The sequence below is a fragment of the Toxorhynchites rutilus genome, chromosome 1, assembly GCF_029784135.1.
Source record: "Toxorhynchites rutilus septentrionalis strain SRP chromosome 1, ASM2978413v1, whole genome shotgun sequence".
Classification (NCBI taxonomy): Eukaryota; Metazoa; Arthropoda; class Insecta; order Diptera; family Culicidae; genus Toxorhynchites; species Toxorhynchites rutilus.
This window is the reverse complement of record NC_073744.1, coordinates 139214907-139239509: the sequence shown is the minus strand read 5'-3', so window position 1 is coordinate 139239509 and position 24603 is coordinate 139214907. Positions and strand designations below refer to the sequence as shown.

The 24603-nt window shown below is 38.0% G+C and overlaps 1 protein-coding gene across 4 annotated transcripts in view; it reads left to right on the top strand.

The window, feature by feature from the left end:
- LOC129766399 (protein FAM107B) overlaps positions 1 to 24603 on the top strand; it is a 205480-nt gene that overhangs the window by 82885 nt on the left and 97992 nt on the right. The gene's annotated exons all lie outside the window — the stretch shown is intronic.

Genomic DNA, 24603 nt, shown 5'->3' with positions numbered 1-24603 from the left:
GAGATTGTAGATTGGATCTAATGAGATTAGGGTTGTGGACGGACGGTGGCTTCAATTCGCTTGACCGGGTGATGCTTATCGTTAGCTGATGGGGGATTAAATTTTTCTGATAAACGGACTCTGTTGAAGTTGGGGGATGCTGAACAGGCAGTAATTTAAATAAGCATAAAATTCAACTGAACATTTCAACGAATCGGCTCACAAATAGAGCAAACCTATGTTGAATCGTTTCCACGCTGCCATAATACTTTAATTTTTTTGGGGGCCCTCAAAATACCATTTTTGATTCTTTAGAATAGAACGAACTCAAAATTGAAGATCTTTCTACTGAAATCATTACTTGAGAACTACTTTCCTAATCGTGGACCTAATTTGGTCTTCGATAACGTAGTTAGGAAAAAAGAAATTCTAAAAATACATTGGTGAAATGTTTATTTCCAAAATCCTATCATTTTTCAAATAAAAAACACTGACATTATCAGGTATGTAAATTATTAGTTTGGGGTAAAAGTAATCCATTATTTTTGGGTGAAATTCAAAACTATTTTTAGTATGCTTCGAATTGTCCGATTTGTGTCAAATATACACCGTTTTGTTGGAAAATTTGTTGCCATTCTAAAGGTAGCTTCATACTGTCTCTATCATAGATGTCATGGTCCTTATTAGCGAAAAACCATAGCAATAGATTTTTACAGTCTTCTCTTGATCCCAATTTCTTATCACTCTGGGAATTTTCCAATGCGAGAAAAAGGTGATAATCGTTTGGTGCCAGATCCGAACTACAGGTCGGACTCGATTATCCGGGGTTCGATTATCCGGAATTTTAGACTCGATTATCCGGAGTATTTTATTTTTGATTTTCGGAAATTTTGAATAATTTGTATAATAATTCTATTTTAAATGGCTAATATGGGTATCAAAAGAAAGGGCTTGGCTAGTAGAACACAATTATTTATGAAAAATGCAAATCCAAGATGGCGGCCACTACAAAATGGCGGATTGCATATTTTCTCAGAACTCCATCAATATGGGTATCAAATGAAAGGGCTTGACTAGTAGAATACAGTTATTTATGAAAAATGCAAATCCAAGATGGCGGCCACTACAAAATGGCGGATTTTATATTTTTTCAGAACCCCATCAATATGCGTATCAAATGAAAGGGCTTGACTAGTAGAATATAGTTATTTATGAAAAATGCAAATCTAAGTTGGCGGCCACTAAAAATGGTGGATTACTTATTTTCTCAGAACCCCATCAATATGGGTATCAATTGAAAAGGCTTGACTTGTAGAACACAGTTATTTATGAAAAATGCCCAATCAAAAGAAAGTTCTCGACTAGTAGAACATAGCAGATAATGAAAAAACCAATTTCAAGATGGCCGCAGTCCCCAAACAACTAATTACTTTTTGAATGGTTTCATTCAACTTGACCTGTTTCTATGTATGTTTGAATGTTTGTTGGGTTGTCCCACATTAATAGAAAATTGACCCCGTTCCTGTTGAATGGTTGATCTGAAATTTAGGACATACATTTAATTCTACTGCCATAAAACTGCGTATTCCATGATCTTGAAAAATTCAATTTGGCCGCCGCAAAAAAAAGGCTGAATGGCTTGATTAGGAGAATACACTACACTATGAACAACATAAATTCGAGAAGGTCGCCGCCACAAAATTGTCGACTATGTACTTTTTTGCAATCCCCTCAATATTGGTATTAAATGAAATGATTTGACTAATAGAATACAGTACAGGTCGGACTCGATTATACACAGACTCGATTATATGTGATTATATACAATTTTGGATTCGATTATATTCAGTTTGGAAAAAAATATTTTTTTATATTTCTAATATGTACAGTGGGGTGATTTTGATTTTTGACGATTTTGCTTGAATTTTCACCAAGAATTGTTTATGTTTATATCGACATTGCAGCCAAATTAAGAAAGACAGAAGTTGTGCGCCAAAGAACAAATTGTGGAGCGGTTGAAGAACTTCATTTTAATTGATAGAAACAATCTAGTTTAATAAAAAAATTTAGAATAAAATAACACATTAAAAATTATTAACTTTTAAGTGTTTCACTTCCAAAATGTTATTAAAATTCACTAATTTAGTTGTTCCACTACTATATCCTGTACTAAATTTTCTCATCTTTCAAATGAAAGCATTAGAATCGTCTTCCGTAGCGTACTTTTTAATGTAGAGCCAGTATGAAGCAACAGTCCGAAACAAAAAAAAAGTTCTATAACTCTGTCATTGTTGAAATTCCAACATATGCGTAGGAGGATTTTTTCAACAAATATGATCGTCTATCACCTCCTGAGAGAATCTGGATAAATTATTTTTTTTCGTGTGAGAAAGGTGTTTTCTGACTTTGAGGGGATGAATCAAACATCAAATTCCTCTTTTATTTTCAAAAAAACGAAAAATACATGCAAAAACAAATAAAGAAAAAAAAAGTTTAGACTCGATTATCCGGAGGAATCGATTATCCGGATTGGAAAAAAATAACAATACTCTGGATAATCGAGTCCGACCTGTAAATGGTGGATGCATGAAAACATCCTAATCAAGCTCTCGGAATTGTGTGGCTTTGCGTTGTCCTGATGGAACACAACACCTCTTCTGTTGGCTAATTCTGAACGTTTCTAGTCAACCGCTAGCTTCGAACGGTCCATTTGTTGACAGTAGAGATCATAATCAAGTGTATTGTACTGAGAAAAAAATTGAAAAAAAAATTAAGACAAAATAAAAACAATTTTTGGGAATAAATTAAATTTCACGTATTTTACTGTTGCAATATCGGTGCCATAAACATCAATCGCAATTGCAGCGGCCTGGCTTGCATTTTCGCATTTATAAAATAAAAAGTGTAAAATGTAACGAATTTTCTCTTTGTTGATCTCCATTGTTAACACCATGTAACTCATAACTGAATGGAACATACAAAAAACAACAAAAGTATTTGTTTCATTGTGAAATGCCACCTTTCCAACGAGCCTAATTTTGAAATTGTATGATCAATATTACGCGAAATATTGATTACTAAAACCAGAATAATGAGAATGAAGAATGTGAATAGAAGAGCTGGGCGTGAGACGTCCAGAGATGCCAACCTTCCTGATTTTTCAGGACTTTTTGGTATGTTCCATGATAACACTCAATTTTGACTGATTTCCCCTAAATGATTTTGATTATCCGCGATAAATACACTGGAATACCTGTCAAGATGGTCGAAATGATAAAATTAAATCAACACAATGCATAATGCTTACTCTTTCTTTTGTTTATTATCTATCTATTCCAAAACGATATTATTGAAGCGTGAAGTTGCCGTGGAAGAGAGATACTCTACCAGATTAGCACACCCAAAAGTAGTTTCAAATTGTTATATTTTTAACGGAAATAATTAACTGATATTTTTGAATGCTTATAACTTAATCATTTGTGTAAACCTTTACTGATATTTCCACAAAAACTTATCATTATAATATACAATCATCAGATCATCAGATGAGTTTGACCGAAATACTTAGATTGATTGCATTGACGCGCTCCATAAACGCAACGAAAATGCCGTTCTAAAGCAAATCGTGATGGGCGATGAAAATGGACCATTAACGACAATGTTGAGAGGCAAACAACTTGAAGTAGGCGAAATTAACACATTGCGGACCGCTCACGAGATTTCTCGTGTTTCGCGTTCCGTCTGTTACGGATAGATCACGAACTAACCCGTGTTTTCTACACTTGAAGGTAAAATCCTCGGTTACCCAAGAGTCTAACAAGGCCTACCGATGCCTCACCTTCGTCTCATCCACATCGAAGGAAACGATCCCATTCGTGGAATCCGAACAAATGAAGCGTTCAAGTTTGCCACAAAACGTGCGGTTCTTAATATGTTAACCACCATTAGCTTATCCTTAGCTGGTCTTCGTTCGAACAAAGTCACTCTCTGTGTCTGATGGGATTGGAAAGAAATTCTGTATAATGATGATCGAGACAACGACAAGCTTCATGTCTCATTGACAACACGACAAATTATTTTGGAGTATGTTCATCAACTAATCCGATATTGCACCTTTAGATTATCACGAGTTCAGGTTCCTTCCAGTTTTCAACAACAGTTTTTGACGAGAATGAACACATATTTTGGGAGGATAGAGCTTTTTTGGCTGTGTGAAAGATGGCGAAAGATTGTGCAACAAAACTATACATATACAATTGAATGAATGTATGTTTGCCTAAACCCAAAGTTAATTTTTAGCACATTTTCTGGCATCCCGATTTATTACATTAAATGAGCTGAAAGATAACATAAAATGTTCTACTCCCCAATACATGTATATCATTTGTATAATATATATGCAAGAGTCATATAAAAGATTTTCGTATAGTTTGCCAAATACACGACACAGACAGAGAAATATATATTCTCGTTCATGTTCTTCTTTATCGGCTTAGAAAACACCTTCCAACTTCATTTTATGATGAGGTGTAATATTATCACGCTTCTTTATAATAGCACTGGCAGCTATATGGATAGCGTGGTCGTGTAAAGTAACTTCGCATTCCAGCCGACCTTGGTTCGATCCCCATTGACGTCGTATGGAATTTTTTTTTGCACGTTTAACAACTTGAGCATCTTGTGGCCAGGCGTTGTCGTGGAGCTTGTATAAGCAAAGATACTCAATTACCTATTATCTACACATCAACGAAGTTTGTATGAATTCTGAAAGGTTGCTGTCAGTTCCATAGTCGAGTTGGCATGAAATTTGCATATATTAAAATTCATTCGCTCTAGCTTTGGAAGGTCAATTAGACGATCAGAATCAATCATAGGCAAATATGAAAATCGTAGCCGTTATTGTTAAATGTGAAAATTTCAAAACTAACTCTCAGCGTTATAAAAGACTGACGGTTTCTCGTTAGCTGGAGCGAAATTAAAATAGGAATCTTCTTTTTGTTCTTCTTGAAAAAGCTGCAAGAATACAGCAGCGTTTTTCACCAGATGGCATGAAAATGTTCCATCAATACTCCGAAGGAATTTCGCTCTTGGGCTTTGTTTCGAGCAAAACCACTGCGTCCGATATAATCATGAGGAGATACAGTTATCTGCTCGCTAGCTGGAGTGTGTGTATGTGTTTGAAATCACGATCGGCTCATTAATGCCCAATTAGTTGGAACGGGCGGAGTTAAACTTGCAATATTTTCTCTCTCTACAGTGTCCTTGTTGCTTATTGGTTGCAGTACATGTTCACTGCATTTGCATTTCGAGCGGCCGACGTGCGCACATCTGATACTCAGAGGTAGCGTTTTGTCTTCTTATTTTAAAATATAAATTTACTAAACTTCAGTGTTATAAATAATTGAATAATGTATACCCTGACATTAGGCCATATGAATAAAAACAAAATTCAGCTTCACTTCACTTCAATCGAGCAGTGATATTGAGTTTTTACTACGTTTGGCATGTAAAAAGGTAACAACTAAGTATTCACTTTTCGAAAATGGAAGTTTACCTGATTTTGTATGAACAAAACAGCATTTATCAAGTGCGTTTTGATAACAAAGGGTTAACAAGAACCTTTCTACCCAACTATGGGGAAACCAAAGGTTTTTATGTGATTGTTCTTTGATATTATCGTGATTCCTTTCTGTTTACTTCAACAAAATATCGAAGTTCAACGCCCCGCGATGCCGGAACAATAGCAGAACTGAAAGTGTCGAGTGGAGGAGAATATCTTTTTATATTTTTCCAATAGATAAGTTGTTGAGATACATTCAATCGATGGCCTTAAAGTGCTTTTTGCTTTTTTTTTCTTTGCCTACCGCTGCATAGACAAATCAGGAAGTAATATACCTGGTACTATATATATACTTTGCGGATCACAAGCCAAAACAATTTGCTGACAAATGTTTGACAAAGTAAAAGCTATGTTCGAAATTCTAAAATTAGTAAAGAAATTAGTAAAGTGACCTGTTATTCATACGAATTCAAGTAAATACTAGAAAAGTTTACTTTACTTGAAAACGTGCAGAATAAGTAAATACTTTTTTTCACTCATATGGCCTATTGTTTGGTTATAGGCTTCGTTTTAACATCATTTACAGGTATCGATACAGCATGTAATTTACTTAGCATTTATAAAAAAGGGATTGTCAAAACCAGTAATTAAATGTTTACGTTAGCAAATCCCTTTAAATACAAGCATCGTTAATTTTTCAGTTTTTGTAATTGCTTTAACAATTTGGTTCGCTGTTTTCATGTCAAGTGCTAGAAAAGGTAAGAATCTACTATGGAAGGATGAACAAATGATCTTTTGAAATCTAAAACCTTCATCAAAATTAGTATTGAAAAAGTGTTCGAACTTTGAGTCAGTGACAAAAATGGTGTTCGGAATTTGAGCCAAATGTAATTGAAAGTACTTTTAGTTTTTTACCATGAATATGTATTTGTAAATCAATTGTATTGTAGTCAAGTGAAGAAAAGGCTCTATTGTATCCAAGAATTAAATATTCATTTAAATATTTAATTTGATATTGTACCCAAAATCAAAATTATTTCGCGAAAAAGTACCATTTTGAGAATTTGAGACAAAACCGACATACATATTGTATCTCGCTGATACGTTAGTTGCTCGTTATTGACATTACGGATAGGTCAACACAGAAATGAACAAAACAATGTATGGAAAAGTGGGAATGATTCCAAAGAACAACTCTGAACTAGTTTTTAACGTTAAAACTATTTCATTATAACGTAACCTGTTTTCCTGTTTGACACCTTTACTTTTTAGCAGAGATCGAAATTCTCGCTCGGCTGCGCGATAAATATTCAGTCAATCAATCTAGTTTTCGATGAACCGTGTATTGTTGATATTTTCGTCTCTTCATTTTCACCGAAAATTCTTTTTCAGAGAGAAAGAGATGTGGAAAATCTCTATCTCGGAATTTCAATGAGAATATGGAGCGAAAAATCAGAGCTAACTTCACCAACGTTAGTCTGTTAGGAAGGCGTCCAAACGATTTGCATTTGGACAGCGTCTGAATTGTACAAATATTAATCCATCTCATGTTCACTTCACGATGAAACCTAATATTGCCGCATGTTTTCATGCAATGTTTTCAGCTGTACTGAAGAAGTGAAAAACCATTATCGGCATCAATGAGTCAATGAAAACGAAAACATTTTTCGGCAATCATAACTCGACGAAAAATAAAAATCGGCATTGAATTTCTCGCGAGAATCGAAGTGAGCGTATGACATTCTCTCGCCTCTCATTATCTCAGCTATTTTTCCCCGTGGGTGAAAACGGATCTTTTTCGTCTCAAATCGGCGAGCATTTCGATCTCTGCTTTTTAGTGGTTCTACGTCAAAAATTCTAAATTAAAAATATCGAAATGAGTCCTGTAATTGTTTTGCATGTGTCCAGGAATGTTTCCTCTTGAGTCCAGTAGAAAATATGTATCGCAATCCACTATGATAGGAGTTAAGATCAAAATTTCCCATAAAATTACACCTTTTGACGTAGGACTACGTCTTCGATTTCGATATAGGGGGGTCACTCTGATAAAAACGAATCGAAACATTATGTGATTTCAAATGCATATTACGCAAAATCGTTTTTGCGATATATGTCATTCTATTAGATAGTACATTATTCAGCAATTTCTTTGATTGAAATACAAATAGTTAAGATAGTAAAACAAGCGAAAAATTTCACGAATAAAGCAGGTATGTTTTTTAGATTTTACTTTTTTATTTTCATGTTTGCACACCATTTTAAATCTTTTATTGCGTTATCTTCGATGACCTTGCTTGAGTATAGAGTTCACACAATACCGCGATCGTCTTCTTTCAGAGAAATACAAACCCCCACTCGATATATCATATTTTGCACTGATTGGCTCGTTTGAAAATGTCACACCCTGTATCACCACTTAAACACCATATCCTTAGAAGTGTCTCATTGGTTTAGCACATAATTCATGGCGTGATGTGGTGTGAAAGTGAACATCAAAGACACTGGCTGCAATCCACTTTATTATCTTAGCTCTAGAACTATTGAGCACGTTTTATGACACGACTCAACGCGAACAGGGCCGCTCTGTCTGCACAGAGAGCGAAAATATGCATCTTTCGCCTAAATCTAGGACAAAAAGGCAAACTTGCTGTTTGATAATATAGATTACGTAATCGCCATGGCGATTACGAGAACAACAGCGAGCCCTTGCTCACTTTCGCTTTCTCCGGAGCAATTATCGTTTGTCTTTCCCTCCCCGAATTAGCAGCGATCGAAAATCGACGACGACCGATCCGAATCGGGCAAGATTTCCTTGAACCGCGCGATTGCATTTCCAATAGATCCGATACTGCAGCTGGAAGCCGTCGGAGGGAGGGAAGCTCCACTTCCTCTCCGCCCTCATTATTCCATTCACCCCCATTAATTGTTGCTGCATATGTTATCTCCGCAAGAAGAGGAAAACTACAACAAAACTGTGGAAATCATTACCTTCGCATCGGGTTTTTTTTTTGGCTGCGAAAAAAAGAAGCGCTAAGCGATTCCCGGCAGAGCCGTTCCGTGGCGTCATTAACTCATAAGATGATGAGCGGCGGCACTAAAATGTATGCGAGTGTTCGCGCGGATGAGGAAACTGTATTTGGTCAGCTAGCAGATGCATACACGGACCTTGAAATTTTGTCGGTATGAATATATATGTTTATATATCGATGAGAACAACGAGCATTAACTTTGTTTGGCAACCGAATGCTGTTTTTTATTATTATATCGTTATAAGGTTTTTTTTTGTTTTCCAAAATTGCCACATTGCGAAACGCGCTGCTTTATGTTGATTATTCTTTATCGCAATCGCCTGCGGATGAAGAAGTTTCTCCGCCACATTGCGGCTATTGGCGGGCGTTAATTGCCTCAAGCTGGGGCATAATGGCCTAGTGATGAACTAATCAAACAAATCAAGGTTAAATGCGTTGAATGAGCGCGTTTTCGTGCGCCGCTTTGTTAAGTGTTTAGGTCTGGAACTTGTTTAGTTTTAGACGACTCATATTCCAAGGTTATTGGCTGACTCTTGACCGATTTTGGGAAACATACAATGCACGCTAAGTTTATCGGAAAAGTGTCATTTCAAATCACAGAGTTCATAATGATAAATAAATACCATCGCTAACTGGCAACGTAAATGGAACGAAGATGAATTGGGCCGGTGGTTTCACTCGATTATCCCTAAGGTTAGCCTCAAACCATGGTTCAAAAGTCTGGACTTAAGTCGGGACTTTATTCGCACCTTCTCTCGACTCATGTCCAATCACTGTTCGTTAGACGCGCTACTCTTTCGTTTTAATCTTGCCGATGGCAATATCTGTGCTTGTGGCCAAGGTTACCACGACATCGAACACGTTGTTTGGTCGTGCGAGGAGTATCTTGTTGCCAGATCGAATTTAGAAAACTCTCTTCGGACTAGAGGAAGGCAGCCCAATGTGCCGGTGAGAGATGTGTTAGCTGGTTTAGACCTTGATTACATGTCCCAAATATATGTCTTCCTAAAAGCTATCAATCTTCGTGTGTGATTGTCCTTATATCCTTATATTCTCCTTTTCCTTTCCCTTCGCGAGAAATCAAATCCCTTCTTACTAACAATAGAATAAGGTGAAATGTAAATACATGTTAGATATAAGATAGGCTTAAGAATTGAGTATGATGAATGTGAGTGCGAATGTGAGTGTGAACATTGTCAACATATCCTTATATCCCATCCTTTTCCTGAAACAAAATGTCACCCTTCTAAACTCGAGCAAGCCGCGAGTAATCGGTTCTCTACTTCATTAACATTAGAATTAATGAAAAATGTTTATATATACTTGTAACTATACAAATAGGAGTTTGGCTCCTTTAAACTTATGTAACTGAGCCTGTAAAAATAAACGATTTAATAAAAAAAAAAAAAATAATGATAAACTTCCTAACAGCATCCGTTTTCGAAATATTTCAAATTTAATTTAGATAAATTGAAAAAAATACGAAAATCACGTTTCTTTAACAACAGCAATAGATTTTCCGAAACGTTTGATAATTTTGCTCACAAACATCTCTTTAACACCAAGACGATTCGATGAATTGGTCAGAAGTTGTACCTACTTTCCGCTTACTACTCTCCCACGATTACGTACCTGAAAGTTTCTGTACTTAGTGTATAAAATGGTTCGTAGTTTGATTCTGATAATTTGTGCCATTTGAGGACACATACAAGGATCACCACAATAGATCAAATTAATGTTGGCTCGAGGCTCCAACAGAATATTTTGAATACAAACATGAACATATTTGAATAATTTTATAAGTAAAAGTGATATATTTGGTGCAACGGTGCCATTAAAAAGTTATGAGTGTCTACAGCAAAACTATGTATTTCAATGTCACCCAGCACTTTGTGAAATATTTTGTGTTGATATGATTCAATTTGGGTAGTACATAATAATTGCAGAAATCCACGGTGTAGACTCTTAATAACCAGTCGTTAAAGACGTTAATTGTGCTCCCGTGGCCGAGTGGTTAGCGTCAAACCTAACATGCCGGGGGTTCGGGTTCGATTCCCGTTCTGGTCGGGGAAATTTGTCTTCAAAGAAATTTCTTCTGACTTGCACTGTGGTCACGCGTATTCTAGAGCTTGCCACTCAGAATGCATTCAAGGCGTGTTATTTGGCATAGAAATCTCAACTAAGTACTAATGAAAATGACGCAAGTAATACTACGTTGAGACGGCGGAGTTCCTCTAGGAACGTTAGTGCCATATAAGAAGAAAAAGAAGAAGAAAGACGTTAATGGTTGGTCGGACACCGTCCAGCAGTAGATGGGCAACATCGAGCCCGAACCGGGCTACAAAAAAGGTTGTTTTAATTTTTTTAAATGTTTGTGCTCCCTTGGCCGAGTGGTTAGCGTCATAACTAACATGTCGGGTGTTCGGGTTCGATTCCCGTTCTGGTCGGGGGAATTTTTCGTCAAAGAAATTTCCTCCGACTTGCACTGTGATAACGCGTATTCTAGAGCTTGCCACTCAGAATGCATTCAAGGCGTGTTATTTGGCATAGAAATCTCAACTGAGTACTAATAAAAATGACGCAAGTAATACTACGTTGAGACGGCAAAGTTCCTCTAGGAAGGTTAGTGCCATTGAAGAAGAAGAAGAAGAAGGACTGTAAGTGTTGTGTCCTAGTCCCGGGTTGCGTCTAGTGAGTGAATAGTCACGATATAGAGGCAGCCCCTTTGATCGCCAATGTTAACCTGTCATTCCTTTCCTTATCCTAGTGAATGCAAGTACGTGATTGGCATAATTATCGCCTATTTAAAGTTGCAATCATCTAAACTGGCTTCTATTCTTAAGCGTCATCAAATGTGATCTTTGTGCGATTTCGCTGGTTCAGGAGATTTCAGGTTCACGAAAAGCGTTTACAAAGTATTCAGTCTACCCTAGCACCAGCTCTGACTCAATTTTCACTTCCTCGCTTATTTATTTATTTATTTATAATTATACTACATCCCATTGAGAGATTAGATCTTCTTCACAATTTTTCGCCAATAATCCCGATCCATGTCAGCAGTTCTCCAACTCTCGGCTGCGCCGATTCTTACCAAGTCCTGCTCCACCTGGTCCAACCACCTCGCTCGTTGGTTCCCTCTCCTTCTTGTTCCTACCGGATTTGATGTGAACACCATCTTTGCAGGGCTGCTGTCCGGCAATCTCGCAACATGCCCTGCCCATCGCACACGTCCAGCCTTGGCAACTTTCTGGATGCTGGGTTCGCCGTAGTGTTGCGCCAGTTCGTGATTCATTTTCCTTCTCCATACTCCGTTTTCCTTAATACCACCGTATATTGTTCTGAACTCTCGGCGTTCGAAAACACAAGGGTATACAAGGCCTTCGATACAATCGATCATAATGTATTACTAAAAAAATTGAATATCTATGATATTCGAGGAATAGCCAACGACCTCGTGCAAAATTATCTCACCGATAGACACCAATATGTTGCATTGAATAATGCCAGAAGTATCCTGCGTCCAATAAATATAGGAGTACCCCAGGGTAGTAATATCGGGCCTACATACATTAATGATATAGGTAACCTTCCGTTGATAGGAACAGCTAGACTATTTGCTGACGACACTGCATTATTTTCTCCTTGTTCTGAATCAAAAACCGTCGCCTCAAATATTGAAAATGATCTAAATGTTCTTCTTACTTATTTTCAAGACAATCTTTGGTCACTTAATCTGTCAAAAACAAAATATATGTTCTTCCACTCACCTAGGTAAAAAATCATCGTTTGTCCCGACCCAAAGGTCGGGGATATTTCAATTGACAAGGTTAACCACTTCAAATATCTTGGAATTCAGCTAGACACGACCTTATCATGGACACAACAAGTAAATTCTTTGGAGAGAAAAATTTCTTCACTCTGGGGTTTATTAAAGAGTATCCCACTTTGTGGCCAAGAAAGCGTTAATCAATTTCTACTTTGCATGTATACACTCACTGTTGCAATATGGAATAATAGTATGGGGGCATGCATGTAAAACAAAACTAAAAAAATTACAAGTGTTGCAGAATAGATGTTTGAAAATCTTATACAGACTACCAATTCTTCATCCTACTTCGGACTTGTACTCTGACGATTCTCATAGTATACTGCCTCTTATTGGACTGCGCGAATTACAGACTGTAAAATTTATTCACAGCGTTATAAATGACAATAATATCCATCACAACCTGACAATACCTACAGCAAATCACCAACACTCCACACGACAAGCCAAAAATTTAATGCGAAGTCGGGCAACAACCAATGTTGGTCAACAGCGCATTTTGTTTAATGGACCTTCCCGTTTCAATGCTTTGCCACCGGAAATCCGAGCAATAACACGTTCAGATCTTTTTAAAAATAAATTGAAGCTATACCTAAAATCGATCATAAGAGTTTTCCTAATATAGATTTCTAGCAACCACAATAATCCACCTCAGTGTTTATCTTTCTTATTTTTGTATACTTGCCAGTTTTTCTCATAATTTTGTACAATCTATGTTTTATATTCAAATTTTTGTTGTTTCTATTTATCTTTTTTACTATGTTATATTCTTATATTATATTGGATCCCTTAAAAGAAATACTATTTTCACTGGGATCCATACATCTTTGCTTTACATGTTATTGTCCGCTCACATCGTACCTAAATATCTTGTTTTGTCCTGTGGAAGTGGAATTTTTCGCAAAAAATTATTGGTGTCCAACTCTAGGATTCTCGAATAAGAGTTTCTTCGAGATGGGGGTGAGTGGAGGGGAAAAAAAAAGTCGGCTACCGTCGCATGTGTTCTTCCGATTATGTCCACGTCGTCGGCAAAGCATATAAACTGGCTAGACTTATTGAAAATGGTGCCCCGCATGTTGAAGCCCGCTCTCCGCATAACAACTTCCAGCGCCACGTTGAAGAGCAGACAGGAGAGTCCATCGCCTTGTCGAAGTCCCCTGTGAGTGATCAAATGATTCCGACAGCTCACCTGAGATCCGCACAATGCATCGCACACCGTTCATCGTTGCCTGAATCAGTCTTGTCAGCTTACGGGGAAAGCCGTGTTCGTCCATGATCCTCCATAGCTGTCGTCGGTCGATTGTATCATATGCGACCTTGAAGTCAACGAAGATGTGGTGCGTAGGGACCTGGTACTCGCGGCATTTTTGGATTATCTGCCGCAGTGTAAAAAGCTGGTCCGTCGTCGAGCAACCGAGCATGAATCCGGCCTGATAACTTCCCACAAATCTACTTACTAAATCTACTTTTTATATATGCGGCAGATTACCCCGTCCTTCTACTCCTCCAATAGCTGTTCGGTGTCCCAGATCCTGACTATCAACCGGTGCATACACTCTAAAAGTTTTCCCGGACCTCCCTTGAAGAGCTTCGCTACGAGGCCATCCTTACCAACTGCTTTGTGGTTCTTCAGCTGACTAATGGCCTCCTTAACTTCACCCATCGTCGGGGGTGGTACGTCGTCGTTGTTCACTACACCGATGTAGTCCTCCTCAACACCATCTTGGTCTCCTGTCTGCGCGCTGTTCAGGTTGTTCCTGCACATTTCGGCCCGCGGCACAAAGCCTTTGTTCGAGGCGTTTAGTTTCTTGAATAACTTCCGCGATTCTCGAGAACGATAAAGCAGCTCCATCTCCTCACACTCTTTCGCTTCCAGGCGGCGCTTTTTTGCTGCTTTCGCATCAGTCTGTATCGTTCCACGTTTTGTCGAGTCGCTCGTTGCTGCATGGCTGCGCGTGCTGCATCCTCCTCGTGCAGGAGCGCTCGGCACTCATCAAACCATTCGTTCCGTTGTTCTCGTTGTTCATACCCGATGACGGTCTCTGCTGTGCTGCTAATTGCTGCTAATTGCTGCTATTAAGGTGTTCAAGCGTTCATCGAGGGGAACAGCACCCAGTTCGTCTACCCTCGGTAACGCAGCTTCAAGACGCTGCGAGTATGTTGCAGCAACGTTCGACTCCTGTAGTCGTCGTAGGTGGTACCGTGGTTTCTTATGTTATTGACGACTGACAGTTTAGAACGCAGTTTGACCATCACCAGATAGTGGTCTGATAGTGGCTGTTAGCGCCACGATAGGTTCTGACGTCGATGATATCCGAGAAGTGCCGACCGTCGATCAAAACGTGATCAATTTGTGTTTCTGTTTTCTGTGGTGATCTCCAGGTGTAACGGTATTGGAGGCTGTGCTGGAAGAAGGTGCTACGTATGGCCATGTTCTTGGAGGCAGCGAAGTCTGCACAAGAAGTCTGCTCAATCTGCACATTCTTCCGTTGATCGGCAACCAGCCAATCACCCGTTTCTGAATCTTCCCCATCACAATGAAAGCTGTACCCAGTTCGTGTGTGTTGCCGCAGTTCTGGTAGATGGTATACCCACCTTGGAACGACCACACCATCGAACCTTTCCAGCACACCTCCTGCAGCGTTGAAATTGCTGATTACGTTGAAATTGAAATTACGATGTTGAAATTGCGAACTCTCAATATTTCCGAAAGAATTCGGGTACTCGCAAGGAATTTGAGAGACTTGCAGTTCCATGTTCCGAGTTTTCAATTATTTAATCTCTAGGCCGTGTTCTTTGCGTGGGTCTAGTCCGATTGTTCTGTCTTGAATTTCTTTGTGAATTTTCTTGTGCGTTTCATTTTTACGGATGGCTTGCAGGGCGTGCCCCAACCTCTTGTCTCGCCGAGTCCCCGCTGGCACGAAGATAGTGATCAGCCGCCCCTGACATGGGGATCAGACGCTGTTTTGAGCCGTACCTCCATGGTGAACAGACGCTCGGGGTTGGTTACCCGATCTTCACTATGGTTACTCGTACCCCAGCCGGCACCACGGGGAGGTAGGGATAGGAGTTACTGGACAGGAAACTAAGGACCACGAACGGGGTCTATTTTATGCCTGCAGGTACGCGAAGTACCGATGGTACGCTTAGTCCAGTCATTTACCAACCAGTCATTTCCTTGCTTAGTAAACATGAAATTCTACAGCGCAATTATAGTATCAGATAGCAGATCTAAGAAGCAAGTTAACTCGTAACAAAATGGGTTAATTGACCACAGTGGTGCAGGGTTTCAACTTTTAATCTTTATTTTCAAATTTGTTGGTATCATTGTGCATCATTGACTGCAATGTTTGCTGTAATGTTAAATAATATTTTCAAGAAGCAATAGTTTTGTTACCCCAGAGATGTTCAATGTACAGAGGAATTAAATAAGAATCCGGGATCACTCTTGAGTAGTTGCTAATGAATTCGTTCATATCACGCAATGCGAGTCGCTTAGGAAAACGTACACTTTAATATGACAACTCAATCAACATAAAAAATCCAAAATAACTCAAACAAACACTTGCCTCACCAACATAAAACGCTCAAGGTTCGAAGTTGACATTGAAACAATGCCGTGCTCACATTCCAGAGCAAATAAAGTATAAAACATTAGGCTTATCTCGCATCAAAGTGAAAACGAAAACATGTCACTATCAAAATCCCTCGAATCGACATCATCTTCCATTAAGCTCTCGTTTCAAACCCGAGTCGAAGGCGTGATCTAATTCCGTCACGCGTAAACACTATACATATTTGGTGTAAATCGAGCTGTCGAGCCTGTTTACAACTTAAGCCTCTACCTCTCTCACTTCCTCACCTACTTCAACTCTAATGAAAGCCAAAAAAGAAATAAAAACATAGCCGCAATCTGTTTGCTCAACAAACTGTTTAAATAAGGCAAAACAATCGATTCTCTCTCTATTCCCGGGATGAAAAAATATGGCCACGGCAAACTCCTGACGCAAGCAACACTCTTTAAGCGTAGAAAAACTTAAATAAGGCACCATCGTCATCTCCGGCCGTGCAGAGGTTACATTGTGAGATTCTTTTCGGGGGGAAACTGGGTGGCAATGACGACATCCTCCCACCCAGTCAGTCAGTGTACAGTGGGTTACTTGGCTTAATCGGTTCCGACGTGATGCATACATAGGCTGAGTGTATGACACAGTAATGTAAATATAGGCTGCCTCATATCAGCCCAGACGCAGCAGCAGCCAGCGATCCGAGGCCTCCAGGAAAGGCTATGTTAGCATAATTTCCTCGCCGTCGCCGTCGTCGTCTGCTCGGATAACCCTCACCAGAGCGTTTACCTTTTCAGACTCGCGTATATATTCACGAGGTGTAATTACGGCTGCCCCCGCAGACAAACAAATATAGGGGAGCGCGAGCGTCTTTTGTACAAACACAAACAAAAAATAAACAACAGCCCCATCGTGATCATCGGTCGTCAAGTTTAACGAAATTAGTTTACGACGACGACGAAGGCGACGCAACATGGCGTTCTCCGACATTGTTGTTCCCGCGCCGGCGAAAAGCCGCACTTTTGAAAGTCGTAAAATGAGTAGTAGTATAATTATTGTTAATAAGAAGCTAATGCTTCGCAATTGCCAGCGCGCGATTGCGAAATATCGTAACTGTCGCTGAATTGTTTTGTGAGGTTTCGTTTTCCATCAACTGACTGACTGACTGACTGACAAACAAAATGGAGCGATGCTCCATTGTTAAACGGGTAACAATAGACAAACTTAAAAACACGTGTTGTGCAAACGGATTTTACGACCTTTTGCGGGCGTCCGAATCAAGGGAATGCTCGAGTGGAGCCGTTTTGCCCCCGGGGGTCGTGTTGTTGAACTGAGTTGGGCAAAAACTCAGTTATGAACGCAATAACTTGTAAATGATATACTATTCCGGATTATTAAATTTGAATAAACGGCTGTGATGCGCAGCTATAATAGTTACGTTCCGGTGAAGTAATTTTTTAGCCCATACCATTTATTGGGGGTCGAATAATTTTCCTCGTTTAAGCTTATTTTCATCGATCTCGATATGTTTTGATAATTCTTTCGTTTCATCATGAGTTGAACGATTTTCCGGTTACGAGCAATCAGGAATTATACAACAACACTACCCTTCAGAAAATTAATTCAGTTTTAGGAATTTATCGGTCGTCTCCTAAAAGTATTTGTACAAAGTTTTTCACCTTTCCCTTCGGTCTGGTTCTCCTTGGGTTGGGATATGTGCCCGATATCCACACTTGGGATTCAATTCTGTTTCGATTCTTCCTCTTTCGCAATCAACATTTGGTTGGATAACACAGTGTATCCCTTACAAAGGTTTTTTTTTTTTATTTTTTTTTATTTTTTTTTTTATCTGTATTATAGTGATTTTCAACTCATTTGGCTGGTTCGTCACTTTTTACTTCCATTTTTGGAAGAATGTCGGGAGTGAGAATTGAACTCGTGACCTTCAGCGTGAGAGGCATGGATGTTACCACTACGCCAGATCGCCTCCCCCTTACAAAGGTCTCTTTTAACACATTATTTCATTTCATTTCTATTTAAAAAAAATTGTGAAACAATTTTTCGCCTTCAATTTTTAACCGAAGAACACAGGTCTCAGCGTTGAAAAATATTTACTTCACAATCGGTTTGAAATGCGCTACACATAAACCCTAGGCAACGAATCGACTACTACTCCAGAAATCATAATCCTTTCATGAGGAATAAAACATATTTACCTTTGAAAATTTTAAACTATTGAAACAGTTGAAAAATTGGTGGCAATATAGTTGCCACTGCCCGTTAACCCCGAAAACACTGTTTGCCGTTGCCTTGTAAATCCACTTTATGGCACCTTTGGTTATTCAAAAATCAAAACAATATTACTAGTACAGCGATACTGCAAAACAAAACTGTTTTTTTTTATAAAGTTTCAAAGAAAAGGCAGCTTGGTTTTGATGTCTCTGTTAGGGAACACATTTCGGAGGCAGCAAAAGTTCCCTCTACTTTGATGTACACGGAAACTTCGATATAACGTCACTCGATATAACGTACATTTTACCTCGATATAACGTACACATTTCCAAAGTGTAGAGGAAAAAAATTCAATATTTTTTTCCTGATATAACAATGAATTATCTGTATTGTGATGCTAAAACAAGTTTTGTACCTTCAATCAATCCCGAAATACAGCTGGTTTTGTGATTCCGGATTCTAAATGAACCAAGTTTTAATCAACAGTACGAAGGGAAACATCATGAGAAAGGCTGGCTTCGTCTTCTGATTGAAGTTATTCATTAACTTTACTAAAGCAGCAACACAACAATGTATTATAGACTACGTTTGTGAGTTCTTTATTATGCTTCGATATAACGTACAATTCGATACAACGTAAAATTTTGAAAGTGAAATGTACGTTATATCGAAGTTTACCTGTATTTGCAATGCCGATTTCTTCGTATCTTTAATTTCGACCAATCAGAACGAGGTATTTCCGTTTGGAGATTCTTCGATTGTTTGATAGTTAGTTTAATATAATATATTATTTTATTCATTGTGATGAATTGATTGGATTGCTCAGATCGATTGGTGCAAATATCTCGTAAATCCATCAGGAAATAACTGAGAAATAATTGTAAGTAAATGAGCAGCCGCTTCTGTCGTCAATTTCGACCATTCAGACCTGGGTATTTCCGTTAGGATAGGGGGTGAGATTTCTAAATTGTTCGATAGTTCATGACATATATTATTTCATTCAATTAGAAAAAAATGGGTGGGTTATATCTATGATATAACCGCAAGGTTTTCGTAGGACTACCTTAGCTTAGCAATCATTTGTTTGTATTGATTAAATTGTTGATTGAATGAAACGATTTCCGAATTCAATTGAATTCAATATATTTGCTTTGTGAGTAAAGAGATTGAAAAAATGCCATGTTTCATGCATTGTGACAGATTATGATCTTCATTACAAGTAAATTTAATGACAGTCCTTTCACGTTTGGTGTATATTTAGACAAGATATGTGAACGGAAGAATTATCAAACGATTATTTATCTTACATTTCCCTCTGAAGTTTGCATCTCTCAAGTGTACGTATATTTCGAACCGCGAATTTGCATGATATGATGAACTTCAGGCACTCAGTTTCGATTTTGACATGTACGTCGAACGCATATTGTTTAACCAATAGGCGTTATCGCAGCAAATGTATATCAACATTTTGCCTAATCATCAAATGGTATGCGTAGAAATTCAGTGAGCAGAAGATATGAATGCATATCCTTCAATACAATCTTGAATAACCGAGCCAAAGCGTTGTGTTCGTACCCGCATTTGTAATCTGTGTTAGGAAAAAAGTTTTCAGAGTGCAAAAAAAAAACATACGGTTGCAGAAGTACCCCCGCCTTGCATGAATCAACAATATTCTAGTCTGCACAAAGATAAGCGAGTGTAAAAGTACTCACAGTTTGAATTTATTTGCAAAGCCCATTTCCCCAGACACCTTGGTTTAGAAGTCTGTGTTGGGGAAACACATTTCAGTCGGAACAAAAATACCCCCGACTTTCATGTATTTGCAATGCCAATTTCCCCACGTTCCATGGATTAGAAGTCTGTGTTAGGGAAACACATTTCAGTCGGATCAAAAATACCCCCGACTTTCATGTATTTGCAATGCCGATTTCTCCAACACTGTTTGGTTTTGAAGTCTGTGTTAGGGAACACATTTCGGTGAGAACAAAAGTCCCCTTACTTCCATGTGCATTGCAATGCCGATTTCCCCAAGGCTGCTTGATTATGATGGCTGTGTTCGGGAAACCGTAAATCGGGCCAATCAAAACGAGGCAGTTAGGGCGTTTAGATAACGCATAACATTTTACGGTTATTCAATTGTATATCTAATGGAAAATAACATTGTATGATTTGCGATAAATGCGTAGAAATATTCCCTATCAATTGATGTAAACATCTTTCCGATCCAGTAAGAAATGTTCGAGTTATAAGCATTCGGAATCTTTCGTTTTTCCCTGCATGTTCTGTGTTTAGGTTTTCATTTTACTCCCCATATTCTCTGGTTAGACGTAGTCCCACGTCAAAAAAATGTTATGGAGTGCCGGAATCGATTGACGCAAAAATCTCATCAATCCATCATGAAATGACTGAGCCATAAGCCTTTTGAATTGGACAATTTTCACGATGTGCTCGATTTTCGATTTTCAATTCGTACCCCAATATGTTCCCGAAATACGTAATTCTACGTCAAAACAGTGCCTTGAAGTACACGATTTCAGCCCTTCTCGTTATCTGAAAAAAATCCAGTAAATTGTTAGTAAGTAAAGCTGCCGCTATGGTATGAATTTTTGTTATGAAGGATACATCTTCCAAAAATTGTCTTATATTATTAAAATGATAATTTCTATTGTTTCACTAGCTGATCCGGCAAACTTCGTCCCGCCCAAAATTTGTTTTTTGTTATCAATACCATCAAATATTCACGTATTCTTACAAAGCGCAAGTTCATGGGTCCAATCGCAGAACTGTTCATTGATTGATCTTCTAATCGACCCCGTTGAATTTACCCTTTACTAAAAAAATCCTAGAACTTCTACCAAAACTCGCCATTATAATAACAGGTATAATATCAGATTATTTTCAGACACAATTCTCGTGCAAGATTTTTCAACCACTTGCAAATAACATGTTTCTCCGTTACATGGAATAAATGTTTGATACATAAAATATGATAGAATAAAGACAGACCCCTCCCCTCTTCTCTTCTTAGAGATAGGGGAGGAGTGTCTATTCACCATAGAAACGTTTCGGGCCCCCTAAAATCTTCACATGCCAAATTTGGCTCCATTTGCTTGATTAGTTTTCGAGTTATGCACAAATTTGGTTTTCATTCGTATGACAGTCCACCCTAAGAGAGGGGGGGGGGGGAGTGTCGAACCACCATAGAAATATTTATTGCCCCCTAAACCGTCACATGCAAAACTTGGTTTCGTTTGCTTGATTAATTCTCGAGTAATGCAGAAATTTGTGTTTCATTTGTATGGCAGACGTTTGTGCGCGCTTTGAAGGTTGCAGTACACTTTTGGACAGGCCAAGTCGTTGTTATTTTCGCATGTTTGAAAATTTAATTAGAAATATAAATTTGAATTAGAAATATGAATTAAGTTTGAAACCAGAAAAAACCGTTATGCAATCTGAGTGTCCGAAATTCGAATTTATTCTATCCGAAATAATTAGTGTCCGGAATTTGATTCCTGTCCGTTCCAATAGAAAAACACTTTCATTCGATATTTTTTATGTTTTCAATTCAAAGTGAAAAGCCTTAAAAGCAAATTGAATGAATTTATTAATAATGTCAACCAATTAATACCTGGGCATAAAGTTTAGATCTGTTTTCTGCATCAAATGTCTTAAGTGTTCGAAACATGATTCAAAATGGTAGTATAATTCTTGTTAGATTTGAAAAGTGCGATTTAACATTGCAGCAGCCTTTAGAGTCGAATCATTGAAATCAAATCTCTTTCTCATGTACTAGGACAAGGGTGGCCAAACTTTTGGGCATTACGGACGACTAATTGTTCAAATGTTAGGCGGCGGTCTACCAACGTTGACTGTATAGAAAATAAAACAAAGTTTTAACTCTCCTGTACTCGCGTGTAAAATCATACCCGTAGCTCGCGCACGGTCACATGCTGTGCTTGTCTCTAAAGTTTTGCCATTGTGTATTTATAGACGTTATTTGTATTTATTCAAAGTAGTAAAAGTTATAATTAAATAAAAAAACTCCAGGAAATATTTTTTTTCTACGACTTCATTTAGTTTCAATAGTCTTTCAATACAGCCTCCTCAAAACCAAATTTGGTCTGTATGTGAGACTGTATGCTCGAGTATAGGAGGGTTAACAAGTTGATCCCCGAATTTTTATTGCTGCGCTTTCCATTCAACCCGCATCAAGAGCGTTTGCACAATATCAGCGTCGGTCCCAGCTCCCAAAGATACTAATAGTCAGTCAGAATTTCGACTAGTAAGTAGTCAGATTTTGTATAACATTTTTTTTGTAACTTTTGTCAGTCCCAGTCAGTTAGCGCTTTCCTACCAAAAAGCTCAACGTCGGCCACGCGGGGCTCAACGTGTCATTAAAGGAAAAACATAGGTCATACTAACAAATGTTCAATGATAAATTCTTTTATAGAATAAACATAATTATCGGTTACTAAATAATTGATGAGTAATACTCTATTTTCTGTAAAGTCGATTCTTATAATTACCACACCGAACAAACTTCCGTATTTTGTAAATCGATAGAATCTCATCGAATCGAAGTTCTTTCTCGAACATCGACGAATTTCATATTTTGAAACGTTGCCGAAATGTTCCCCAAAGCAAAACACCAGAAATGCAACAAGCAAACCAAACAGCTCGAAAAGTTATGCCAACAACTTTCACACGACTGTATATATAACAGCAAAATAGAGCTAATCAGCAAAGTTTTGTTCAGTTTTGTTTTGTTGTTTTGTTCAGAATAACATAATATTTTAGAAATTTCCAATTTCTCATTCATCACTATATATTCATGGCTATATTTCTCGATAGAAATCTGCACAATTAATTCACATTACTTATCATAGTTTTAGAATTAAAATAACAATAATGCAATCAAACTCGAATTCTTCAAAGGCGAAGTTTCTCCAAAAATTCAGTTTTCATTGATCTTTGAAACCTTACGCCGAATGTTTCCAGCATTTTCAATTGGTCATTTAACAAAGGATATTCCTGGAGAAAACTTTGTTGAAATTGTTCCTAGTGATTTTTTTTTGCTTTATTATAAGCTATGGTCGAACAACTGGATATTAAATAACTAACAATCTGAAAGATAATACAGGGTCTTTCAGATTAAACGCTAACGCAAAAAAAAATCGAGTAGCTCCTTATAAAAAAAAATTTCTCCGTCGATGGTATCACCGCATTCCCCACTTCGGGACGATAATATTCGGCTACTCGTTCAATCTGATCGGATGTTTTTTTGTGTTAAGATGTACAATTTACAAGAACGTGTATTTTTAGTGAAATCATATTACTCGAGCAACCGAAGCCTTAATGGAACTTTGTCCTCTTAGGCGGCTCGCACACCGGAGCGATAAGCAACTAACAACTATCAACATGCAATAAGCAATATTATCGCCAATGGGTTTTTCCATTTAATTTTTGTTGATCTCGCACACCGACGCAATACGATATCGCTATCGCCTTTGTAGAGCAACACATATTGCTAGCAACACAACGTGTCGGTTGAAAAGCAACTTATCGCCCATAATTTGGTAAATTTCGTTCAATAGGCAGGTTGTTTGCATAATTGCTTTGGTATACGAAGCAAAACAAAATAAATATGTTGCCTGTTGCATATTGCGTATTGCAGCTTGTAGTTGCTTATTGCTCCGGTGTGCGAGCCGCCTTATGGTAAGAATTTCAACATTTCTCGTTGTCGATTACTTCCTCTGGGGATACGTGAAGGACCGTTGCTATGTTAATAAGTCCCAAAATTTGGAGGAACTTAAAGAAGAAATAGTTCGGATTTTCAGCCGCATCGAAGTCGTAATGTCAGAGTTGTGCATGAAGAATTTTGTTCCCGTTTTGAACGCGTTTTCAACGAAAGGGGTGGTCACATCGAAAATGTCCTAAAATAAGCTTTATTTCAGTTTAAAAAAAATAAAAAACGGTTCACTTTTGTAGAAGTTATTAAAATTTGTTGCGTGAGCATTTAATCTGCAAGACCCTGTATTAAAACGGAAACTTCAATGAAGAAATCTATTCTTAAAACCGATATGTTTTATCAAGGTTAGCATAAACACCTTATAAAATATTCACGGCAAAAGGTGGGATTATAAAGTACTAGCCGACCTGGGAAACTTCGTCCCGCCCAAAATTTATTTTTCGTTATCACATCCAGATTTTCTTTCTAAGCGCACGTTCATGGGTCCAATCGCAGAACTGTTCATTGATTGATCTTCTAATCTACCCTTTAAAATTATTTTTTACTATAAATAATATAAGACTAACTGACCCGGCAAACTTCGTTCCGCCCAAAATTTGTTTTTTGTTATCAATACCTTCATCGGACAATTCCTTTCTCGAGTTTTGCTCTTATCAACACAT